Source organism: Orbicella faveolata, unplaced genomic scaffold, assembly GCF_042242905.1.
Source record: "Orbicella faveolata isolate gen_17 unplaced genomic scaffold, um_ofav_v1 contig_2, whole genome shotgun sequence".
Lineage (NCBI taxonomy): Eukaryota > Metazoa > Cnidaria > Anthozoa > Scleractinia > Merulinidae > Orbicella > Orbicella faveolata.
In genome coordinates, this window is record NW_028301547.1 from 26,080,725 (window position 1) to 26,091,970 (window position 11,246).

At 40.5% G+C, this 11,246-nt stretch overlaps 1 protein-coding gene, 1 long non-coding RNA gene and 1 pseudogene across 2 annotated transcripts in view; 2 read left to right on the top strand and 1 right to left on the bottom strand.

The window, feature by feature from the left end:
- LOC149112609 (uncharacterized) overlaps positions 1–11,246 on the top strand; it is a 199,089-nt gene that overhangs the window by 125,366 nt on the left and 62,477 nt on the right. The window lies entirely within an intron of this gene.
- Positions 504–5,100, top strand: LOC110049246 (uncharacterized). The gene is made up of 4 exons (XR_016207530.1): positions 504–707; positions 3,015–3,105; positions 3,228–3,270; positions 5,067–5,100. It is a non-coding gene; the product is annotated as an uncharacterized LOC110049246 (long non-coding RNA).
- On the bottom strand, positions 6,826–8,385 carry LOC110062926 (uncharacterized; annotated as a pseudogene).

Sequence of the window (11,246 nt, forward strand, 5' to 3'; positions counted from 1 at the left end):
AACTTGTACTCGCCATAAAATCGTACTCGCCAAACGGGCAAGTGATTAATAATTTTCAAATCGCCCATCAATCGCACGGGTAAGCGGGCGTGCGCTAATTTCCAACACAGCAGTGCGGGTTTTATATTTGGCAGAGACTGTCTGCAGCAAATTATCCACAAACAACTGTAGATAGTTCCCCATCTTAATGAAAAATCAACCGTTTGAGCCCCGGAACGAGACAGCTTGATTCTCAGTAAATTTGGATTTGCCTCAAATTTTGGGAGAAATTAAATGAAAGGTACGATGATCAGTAAAGAGAACTAATCTTGTGATCCATTCCCTGAGATAGCGGTCTCAGATAGATTTTACTCCGTAATAGCAATATTGTAACATTGCTATCATACGTCCACGGTCCTACATTCCATAGTCCAGCTCTGGGTCAGTTATTACTGTCATGATCATGTGATACCGAGGAGGATCCATATTTGGAAACCGAAAGCTGTCCAGGGAGTTCTGGGAAAGCTAATCCAAGCAGGAAGTGAGCTTCGTTCTTCAACAGAGCAGACTTTACTCGAGTGATTTGGCTGTTACTAATATCCTGCAATCATGGGGTGATTTCATGTTTTTACCATGCTTGTTATCATGCAGCCCTCTCATCAACACAGTGGTGATTAACGTTTCTCAGGCTGTGAATTCAGTTCATACCTCGTCTGTCGATCAATCAGGTAAACGTTCCAAAGACATTCCAAGATTTTTTTGTAGCCTTCAGGCAAACATAAAAGGTCGTTATCAATCTTTGTGGACGAGTTCTAATGATTTAGGATATCTGCCGAAACATATGTAGAAATATGAGCTAAAAATGAGTGGATTTTTGATCGCTAGAGACGATTCTTTATTATTAATAGTTGTTTAATTTTGCCCGGTCACACTCCTGTGGACAGTTGTTTAACGTGAAGCTATTGTGTTTGCAGTGTGAATACTTCTGACGTTATTACGTTCAAACGATTCCTTGATAAATACGGCTTGGTCTGCTTCAAATTCGATTTCGTATCAGAGAATAGAATTCTAATTTAATTTATCTTCGCAGTTTAAAAGCATCTTAGCGTAGCGCCATAACATGCTCATACTGCTGTAGTTACCACAAACACCCTTCACTAACATTCAAGCGATTAATATATGGCCGCCTTTGCAACGAATGTACTTTTTCCAAAACAGATGCCCGCCGCCTTCTACCGGTTTGCATTTACGTTAGGAAAGTCGCCATCTACTCTGCTCTTAAGTATTTTTGCTGATGGCAAAAATTAAGAATAATTTGAAGAATGTATTGAATTTGATCAGCTTCATTGTTAAACAACTTTCTTCTTAATGGATTCAGTTTGAAGAGATTATAAGTAGTACAGTGGGTAGTTGTTTTTGTGATGTCAATGTTCACGGAAACTTGGAACAAATTATTCACTATCGAAGTTCTGATCCACCAAATAGTATACACATTATGTTTTACAGTTATTATTAATGGTAATAGGAGTGAGTGGAGTCCAACTGTAATCACACGAATGATTAACAAAATCAGACGACCGCGAAGTAGGTGTCCGATTTTGTTAACCACGAGTATGATTACAGACTGAATTGGACAACCCGATGGCCTATTACCAATTAATCATAACAATTACAATTTCCCACAAAAGTAAAAATTCATTTGAAAAAGATTGTGAACTTTTAATAGTCATCTTTAAATATCATAATTAAAAATGTAGAGAACAGCTTGCATAATGGCTGTTAAGTTTCTTTCAGAATCACCAGAAACTAAACCTCCGCAATTTTACAAAGTCAGCCTCTTGAATTGGTTACTATAGTGATTGTAATCAATGTTGTGATTGGTGGATTTAGTGGAGAGGACTTAAAATGATTGGCTCATTTAACTGTCTGATTACAGCTGAGCAATTACAGCCAACTGTCCAATTACACTGTCCAATTACAACTTTGCAGGTTAATTAGAGCAAAATACAGCAGTTTATGCACTAATCACATTTGAGGAAATTGTAATTGTTATGCAATATGTTTGCTTTTTATGCATTACCACAGCTTTGTAATTTATGCAGCGGTGAATTGTTTTAATATTTCTCTTTTAGTTGAAGCACGCTATTAAGGCTGTATTGTACCATTTTGTCTCTGATTTACCATACATTTATTTAAGAGAACAGACCCTCTGTAGGGAAGACTACTTCCTGCTATGCCTGTGTTTTGTGTGCGAATATGGAACTTTATTGTAAAACTTCTTGAGTTATGGGAGCGAACATTATATGTATCATAATTTTAAACTCTTTTTCAGATACAATGGTGAAAGAGACTTGTAAATCTTTTATATATCATTTTAGCTGTTGTGCATGTACTTAATCTATACATGTTGACTAGGGAGAAATGGAGAAAAAAGTTACATGTACATGTGGCTAACCCAAAGAAAATGAACCACTTGCAGTTGAAATAAATATAAACTCAGAGATCAAGAATTAACTAGACATAGCCAAAATATCTTTTTGTACATGTAATCCTCCTATTTTCCAGTCTCTTCCAGTCTAGCTTGTCCAATAATTCGCTAGATCATGTTTCCTAAATTGATAGAATAATACTAGTAGTCCTATTGGAAAGTACAAAATAGAATTAACATTAAAAATAGCAGACAGTTTAACCGGACTATCTTTGTCTTATTTTCCTCAAATGTGGTAAGGACATCTGTGACACACTTGCTTATTGGCTCACGTGCCACTTTTTTGCTCTTATCACATTTTGATGTCGGCTGTGATTCATTACTGAACAGATGCATGGCAACGTGGAATCTATTTGTTAACTATAGATATGTACCAATAATTTGGTAATGTTTGGTTATATTTACCAAGTTACTTGATATGTTCATGAAATTGAAAAGCCTGGGGCATGTTAACATTGTGTTATGTGCACTTCTTTTGTTGATACTTACAAGAACATTTTTCATGTAGCCACTGATATCCACCTGTTGGTCTTTTACATTTTTAAAGGTTGAGTGAGTCAATCAGCTCCTGTATTGTTGTATTTCTTCCTTGACCATTCAAGGTGTCAAAGGGCACTTGTAACAAGACTTGCTACATTGTAAGTTTTTGATATCTGTAGTATAATTGTTCAAAACTTAAAAAATTAATACTAAAAATTGTTCTTGACTATCTTCCTGGTTAGACTGTTTGATTTTGAGTTTTAGTTTACTTTACTTTCAGTGTTCAAGACTAAAGGCTTCCTGTGATGTCAAGACTACCAAAGGTAATATCATAATTCTTAATTTAATTTTTATGTGAGTGACATTTTCAGTTTTCTTCACTTGTGAACACTCGATAACACGAAGCTTTTAATTATTGAATCTGAAAAACTGATAAAGAATCAAAAGAAATGCCCATCAGCCAAGAATGAAAATATTTAATTGTAACTGTTGAATGATCTGTTTTTGGCAGTTTCTGTATTACAGGCAATGTACATCTGTAGTGACTATACATGTACATGACTTGTATAATATTATTAAGTTTTGCCAGTTGGATGTGGTTCAAGAGAACGTTTTATTGCAACTTTTTTGGTTCACTTCTTTGATAGTATTAAATCAGTAAAAATGTGTGGCTCTACATATTCTGTATTAATAAAACTTATACTACCTTAAGTTTGTAGTCTTGAAACATTTCAATCATTTCCCTCTCTTACTATTTGTACAGTCATGGACATGTAGATTTTCACCAGCTGGAATCTTGTACATTTGCATATAAGCAGCTACAGTACTTCAGTCACTTTGAGTTCAATCTCTTACTTCATCACTTGCTCCAGAAATCCTGGATTTTTCTTTTCTAACAATTTGGCACTGCCTTTGAAAGCATGAAAGGTCTCTTTTTGTCACTGTTATTATAATAACTACAATTAATACGCTCATTATTAAATCTGTGCTGACTTGCAATGCCAAAAGTAAACAAACAGCCTTGCAAAGGGTGATTCTCACACACCCCTGGGAGCCATGCCAAGCCGAACCACACAGCCTGACCTTTATTAACATAAGAACATACTTGTCTTACAATGACACAAAAAGTGGCTAGAGAATAATTTCACTTTGACTTAACACATTCTACAAGTACTTCACGGGTGGGTGGGTGGGACATGTCAGGCAATGGCAGATGGCAAAACAAAAACTGAAACCTTACACAAGCCATGTGACCTGAAAACCCCACACACCTGTACCCAGACTCCCAGCCATGTATGAAAAAAATGTTTTCCGCTTCTCCTCAGCCAACGGAAAACCACACTTCTCACACACCGCTGGGAGCCATGCCAAGCCGAACCATACAAATGTATAATGCAAAGAGCGCAGAATATAGGAAAACTCAGCTCATAACATACTTTCTACATGCACAAAAAACTATTTTGATGGCAAAAGTGGACATGTAATGATCGAAATAGAGTTCCTTGAATGTCTAGTAACTAAACATGAGAAAACAAGCTGTTGGCATAAACAACATAGTATCAAAGGCAATGTCAATGTCCATCCTTAATTAACTTTGAACAAGTAGAAGCGCGTCTAAGGACTCATTATTTATGTAAATTGTTCCGAGCCCTCTCACTTCGCCAGCTGTTGGCATAAACAAACAGAATTAAAAACAATGCCAAAGCCATCCTAAATTGACTTCGTAACAAGTAGAAGCGAGTCTAAAGACTCCTTTACGTAATTATTCCGAGCCTTCTCACTTCTCCATCTTCCATGTCTCTGGAAGAGTCTGTCTGGCACACCGAGAGCTGCTGCTGCAGAAGGTCCTCCTGAACGCAGGCTATGGATTCCAAACTTAGTGGGGTCCAGACCTTCCTTGCCAAGCTCCTTCTTGATCAGCCCCTTTGCCCGACTGTAAGACATAGCCTCTTTACGCAGACGAACTCCTCTCTTGGTATGCAACACGCATCAAAATAACAGAGAACCTTTGGAGTGGTTTGCAATTCTCAAAGATTTTGACTGGGCAAGGGGGTGTACTGCAACAGGCTGTAAAAACCCCTGACCCCTTGCGGAACTGATCATTCTTCCGTTTTTCCAGAAAAATAGCTACGTGGGAATCAGCAAAATAAAAACTGTCTACTGACGAATGGCGCAAGTCATCCCATCGAAGAAAACCAAAGAACCCCAGGGAAAACAAGGCTGCCAGCTGGAAGTCACCAAGGTTACCATTCTCAAGGTGACTGATCACTTTCTGCACCAGAACAGAAGACAATGGCTCTTTACATTCAGCTGGTCTGGCAAGAATTTGCCTGGCAGCATCAACCACTTGTTTCACTGCCAGATACTCACTCGGCTCCTGATAACCACTCTTTTTATGAACCCAACTCACACAATACACTGCAGAATTCACTGAAGACACTTCAAGGATTTATAAGTGCACAGATAAGTCACAACTGTTGTAGCAGCATGATCACGAACCAATACAGCTGGTAACGCCTTTGGTAGCTGTTGCAATTCAGCTGGAAAGATGACCTCCTCCACCAAGGGTTGTGCAGCTGCAACACAATGATAAATGCTGAAAGTGAAGAATGATCATCGCAGTTAATTTTCCAATTTAAGCAATTGGAAAGAAGAAGCCTGAAAAAAAAAAATCAGGGCTTCAACGGGATTCGAACCCGTGACCTCTGCGATACCGGTGCGATGCTCTACCAACTGAGCTATGAAGCCACACATTGGGAGTGAGGTCAATTAGTTGAGTTCATATCTTCCTGTGAGGAGTGAAATGATGTAAAGTTTATATGAAATAATTCATATATGAACTGCGGTTGAGCATTGCACCGGTATCGCGGAGGTCACGGGTTCGAATCCCATTGAAGCCCTGATTTTTTTCAGGCTTCTTCTTTCCAATTGCTTAAATTGGAAAATTAACTGTGATGATCATTCTTCACTTTCATCTACAACCGCAGTTCATATATGAATTATTTCATATAAACTTTACATCATTTCACTCCTCACGGGAAGATATGAACTCAACTAATTGACCTCGCTCCCAATGTGTGGCTTCATAGCTCAGTTGGTAGAGCATTGCACCGGTATCGCGGAGGTCACGGGTTCGAATCCTGTTGAAGCCCTGATTTTTTTCAGGCTTCTTTCCAATTGCTTAAATTGGAAAATTAACTGCGATGATCATTCTTCACTTTCATCTACAACCGCAGTTCATATATGAATCATTTCATATAAACTTTACATCATTTCACTCCTCACGGGAAGATATGAACTCAACTAATTGACCTCGCTCCCAATGTGTGGCTTCATAGCTCAGTTGGTAGAGCATCGCACCGGTATCGCGGAGGTCACGGGTTTGAATCCCATTGAAGCCCTGATTTTTTTCCAGGCTTCTTCTTCCCAGTTGCTTAAATTGGAAAATTAACTGCAATGATCATTCTTCACTTTCATCTACAACCGCAGTTCATATATGAATTATTTCATATAAACTTTACATCACAATGATAAATGCTGTAAGAGCAGGGACAAATCCAGTAAGCACACATACCATAAAAGAGGAGTAGATCCACATGCATGTATGCACACTAAAACTTGGGTCCGTAAAAGAAGGATTAAGGAAGCCATAACAGCTTGGAGCCCATAACAGGCCTTAGGAGCCAAAACAGCTGATAAGCCATAACAGCTGGGTAAAAACAAATAGGTGCCTATACCAAGCTTGTAACTCAATCAACAGCAGACATGATGACGTGCGTGGCACCAGCCAACAAGGACATGATTGGATTGCCAAGGTATCACCAGCAGCTGTGTCTTGTCGCTAGAATAATGCATAACATAAGGCAGCAAGCAGGCCTCTAAGTCCCAACATGGGAGCCACAGTAGCAAAGCTGAAGTGCCAGTAGTCCAAAAGGTGGCACACCTGTTGTAAAGACACAGCTGGCAGCTGCTCCTGGAACAAAGATGCCCCCATAAGGTTGGATCCTGAGGGAGTTTGTTACAAACTCCCTCCACGTACCATGCTTGGTAATAAGCAGGGGCCACCAGGGTGCAGAGTGCCATTCCGGGACTAACAGGGTTCCATCCTCCCCTCCATCTGACATGTGGCGCAAAACACAAGGAATCAGGTATGGTGGAGGAAATAGCCAGTTGTAATCCCCTGACCACGAGACAGTGAAGGCATGAACAGCTTCACAACCAGGGTTGAGGAATCTGCTACAAAACCTGTCCAACTGCCTAGTCTTCACACTTGCAAACTGGTTGACTGTGTGTGGACCTAAACACTTGTCCAAGTGAGCAAAACATGAAGGATCAAGCTTATAGTCATTTGAATCCTCAATTTGTGACAGCTCGTCAGCAACCCCATTCAAATCCTGCTGATCCATTCCACGGTTAGATGAATGTTAAACTTCCTGCACAGCCTATAGATATCAACTGCCTCATTGTGAAGGTCGGATTTGCGGCTGCCTATTGACAGAATGATCTCAGTGTTCTTATTGTAAAGTTCTGTGTAGAACCTCCTTGCCGCTTAGCAGGGGAGCAAAAGACTTCAGAACTAGACCAGTTGCCTGCAGTTCCCAGAAGGTGGAGCTCTTGTTACTCTCATTGACTGACCAACTTCCTACTGCCACTTGTTCTCAAACCTGAACAGCAAATCCGCCCCAACTAGAATCACTAGCATCTGAGTAAGTCAAAACTTCAGGCTTCGGACTAGGAGACCAAAACGGATGCCTGTATTACGAAAATTCTTCTCCCAGAAAACAACCTCACCTTGGGCATCTGCAGATAACTGGAAAGGGCTGTCCCATGAAGCAGCTTGTAGGATGTCCCGGTATAAGCTTCTAGTCCAAAGGCATACCACTGGACCCAGTGCCAAACTCATGGAAGCCAGGAGTCCTGTGAACTGGGCTGCCTTGCGTGCAGATACTACAAACTTGTGAGCCATAACATCCCTTAGCAACTGGTGAAAAGCATCTACCCTTCTTTGGGGGACTTGAAAAGTTCCAGCATGTAAATCCAGGACATAACCCAACAGCTCCCCAGATTGGACTGGTACCCATTGGCTCTTCACATCATTGGCCACAAAACCGCTACGCCGCACATCTGCTCACACCATGTCTGAAACCCGCTGTGCTTCAGAGAAATCAGAATCGGCCCCTGCACCATTATCTAGGTAAGTAAATAAACGAATTCCCTGCCTTCCCCAGTGCTTTGTCAGAGCTTTTTGGATCTTTAAAAATGGTAAACTTACAGGAACCATCAACCATCCAAGAGCAGCCAAGGAACTTTTTATGCTCTGGAAAAATTTCCACTTGGTAATATCCACTGGTATAGTCAAATTTGAAGAACCAGTCACCTTTTTGGAACAAATCAGCTGCTGTGCATATGTCCTCGTACTTGAATTTACATAATCGGAGATAGTAAATGGTTTGAACCCAGGAGTATCAGTAGTTCGTATAGTGTGATCGTCCGGGTGAGTGTAGTTCTGAAAAGAACTGTTGTTGGTGACTGACGTTTCAACAACCTGAGCGGAAGTCATCTTCAGAGTCAGGTGAATAGTGTTTGTCAGTCGATGATCTTATAAGTCTGGTCCGTTGAACGTGATTGGTCAGTATAGCCATGATGGTATTGGCTGAAAGACTCGTGTAAAGTTTGTCATCAGTCATTGGTGGGTTTCGATCCATCTATTGTTAGTCAAGTAGGTCGGTTTTGGTCCGTGTATTGTTAAGTCGGTCTGTTAGAAGTCCGTTTGTCGGTTTCGTTTCTGTCGTGGATAAGTCGTTTGTAAGGCGCCGGTAGTTGTTGACATCTGTTAAGAGGCGTTTGTTCTAGGTTAGTGTACCAGCTTTCCAGGGTCAGTCGTTGAGAATAGTTTGTACTGTAGGTTAAGCACTGAGCAGAGTCCCAGTCAATGTTGTGGTTTGTCAGTTGATGATGTACAGCAATGTGATTGTTGGCATCACCATTTCTCGTGGCTCGTTTGTGTTCAGTCAGTCTCGTGTTAAGGTTTCTGCCAGTCTCACCAATGTAGGAAGCCTGGCAGTCGGAGCATTTGATCTTGTAAACAGCTCCCTGTCTGTCGTTAGGTTCGTCTCTGTCTTTCACGTTGGTCAGTAAGTGTCGTAACGTAGTTGTAGGTTTGTGGGCTACACGAATGTTGTAGGGCTGTAGGATCCGCAAGATGGTCTCAGAAGTGCCCTTAATGTAAGGTATAGTCACTGTAGTAACAGGCGTAGGGTTCCTGTTCGTAGCGTCAGCTTCAGTAGGTTGGTAAATGTTTCGTCTAATAAAGTCAGCGTTGTAGTTGTTTTTGTGAAAAACACGTTCAAGGTATCTGTTTTCGTCACGTAAGCTGTCCGGTGTGTCACAAACTAGTTGCGCTCGTCTCGTCAAAGTCTTTATAGTCGTGGCTTTGTGTGAAGTCGGGTTGTAGGATGATTCGTCAAGTAATCTGTCGGTATGACAGACAGACCACGAAAGTTCGAGGACATTGAGAGACCATATTTTCACTAGAAAATTTTAGGGGAAGTTTTTCGTTATACGTGTGCCTATCGAAATTTCGCGAAAATACTAGGCAATATAAATGTTTATCCGAATATTATAGGCGTTAAACCTATTCATCCGAAAACGTTAGGGGGTGTAAATTATACGACAGGATCGAGTATGCGGTCGTGGCCCTAAATTTGACCGCTAATTAGAAAAAGAAAGACATGTTTTTTATTTTAACCCAAAAAAGTGACGCAAGACTCACCCTTTCTTGTTTGACCTTTGATTTCATACACTGAAGCCCTTTGAAAACTCCTTTGACAAGCCCTTAGACATTTCAGTGACATTTGAAATGTCAAGTTACGTTGTCTAGGGTCTATGGATACATTATGGGCACAATGCTGTAGTCGAAGCATCGAGCATAATGCCAGCATAATGGACATCTGTTCAGCATAAAGAGAATAATAATAATACTAATAATAATAATAATAATAATAAGGAAAAAATTCAATAACTGTAATGAGAAATGTTCACTTTCAAGTGCTTTTAGTAAGGATTTAGCATATTCAAAAGCTTGGTTGCTTTTTTCAAAGCCATAAACTGATCGAAGTATCCTTATCGATGGAGGGTTCCATAGAAATAAGACATTTGACATTTCGATCGAGCGCTTTTGGGCATTACTTCAGATTACTTGTTGTTTATTGCTTGTAAAGTCGTAACTGATGCAATAAAATGTTGTGTTTCTGACTTATGGAGGTGTGTTTTGTCTGCAGGGATGGAAAATGTCATCATATATAACCAAGATCAGTTGAGCATAATGCTACCTCTCGAGCATAATTTTTAGGCATAATGCTGTTGTTTTGTGGGTGACGCTCAAAACATGTCAAAAGCATAATGCCCAGAATTTTCAAGCATGTGTCTCCAGCTAACGTTGTCACTCGACACAATTCCTCTCTAACTATTAGCTGTTCACTTGAATGAACTGAAAACTTCGCTAATCCCCCCTCGTTCATTTGACGCATACTGAAAAATCTTTCGTGAGTAGGCTGATTCAATGATCGGGGGAACTCCCTAACATAGTCTATACAGGTAAGTGCGGCCCCAAAGGGTTGGGTTTTCAGCCATTTTGGTCATAAATAGGGCATCGATTGTGGCCATTTTGGTCATAAATACAGTATGGTTTTTGCACTCTAGTCTTCAACTGGGTATGTTTTTTGTATAAACTAGTTTTTCTGGTCATAAATAGGCGATGGAAAATCGCCGATTTTGGTCATAAATAGGGTAGCGTAAACTTCCGAAAGTAACTACCCTCGTTACTTTCGGGAAGCAAGAAACATTATTTAAAGTTGGTACGCATGAGCTCTTTTTTACGGAATAAAAAACCGGAAAGGGAGGGGGGGTGGGTTCGCTACTTTGGGAGGGGTCACTGGGTTGAGCTCGCTACTTTCAGGATTTAATAACGGTCACAAATTTTGACGTTACTTTTGGGGGATCGCTACTTTCGGGGGCTCGTTACTTTCGAAAGTTTACGGTAAGGGTTTTGGGAAGCAAACCGCACATCCCCACCCAATTTTTCTTGGAGTACCCCCCCGGGATTTGATGTCGGGCCAAATTGAGTTTCCTTTGAGTCAGTCGTTGTTCCGATGTGTTTCTGGTGTTTTCTATCACTGCCACAGCTCAGGCAGCTGGACAGTGTCTGAGTGTACTGGGTTTTCCAGGAAACTGAGAGGAGGTCTGCTTGAAAATTTCGTTTAAACTTTCGTTTATCTGATTGTTCGGTCTTGCACGGCTT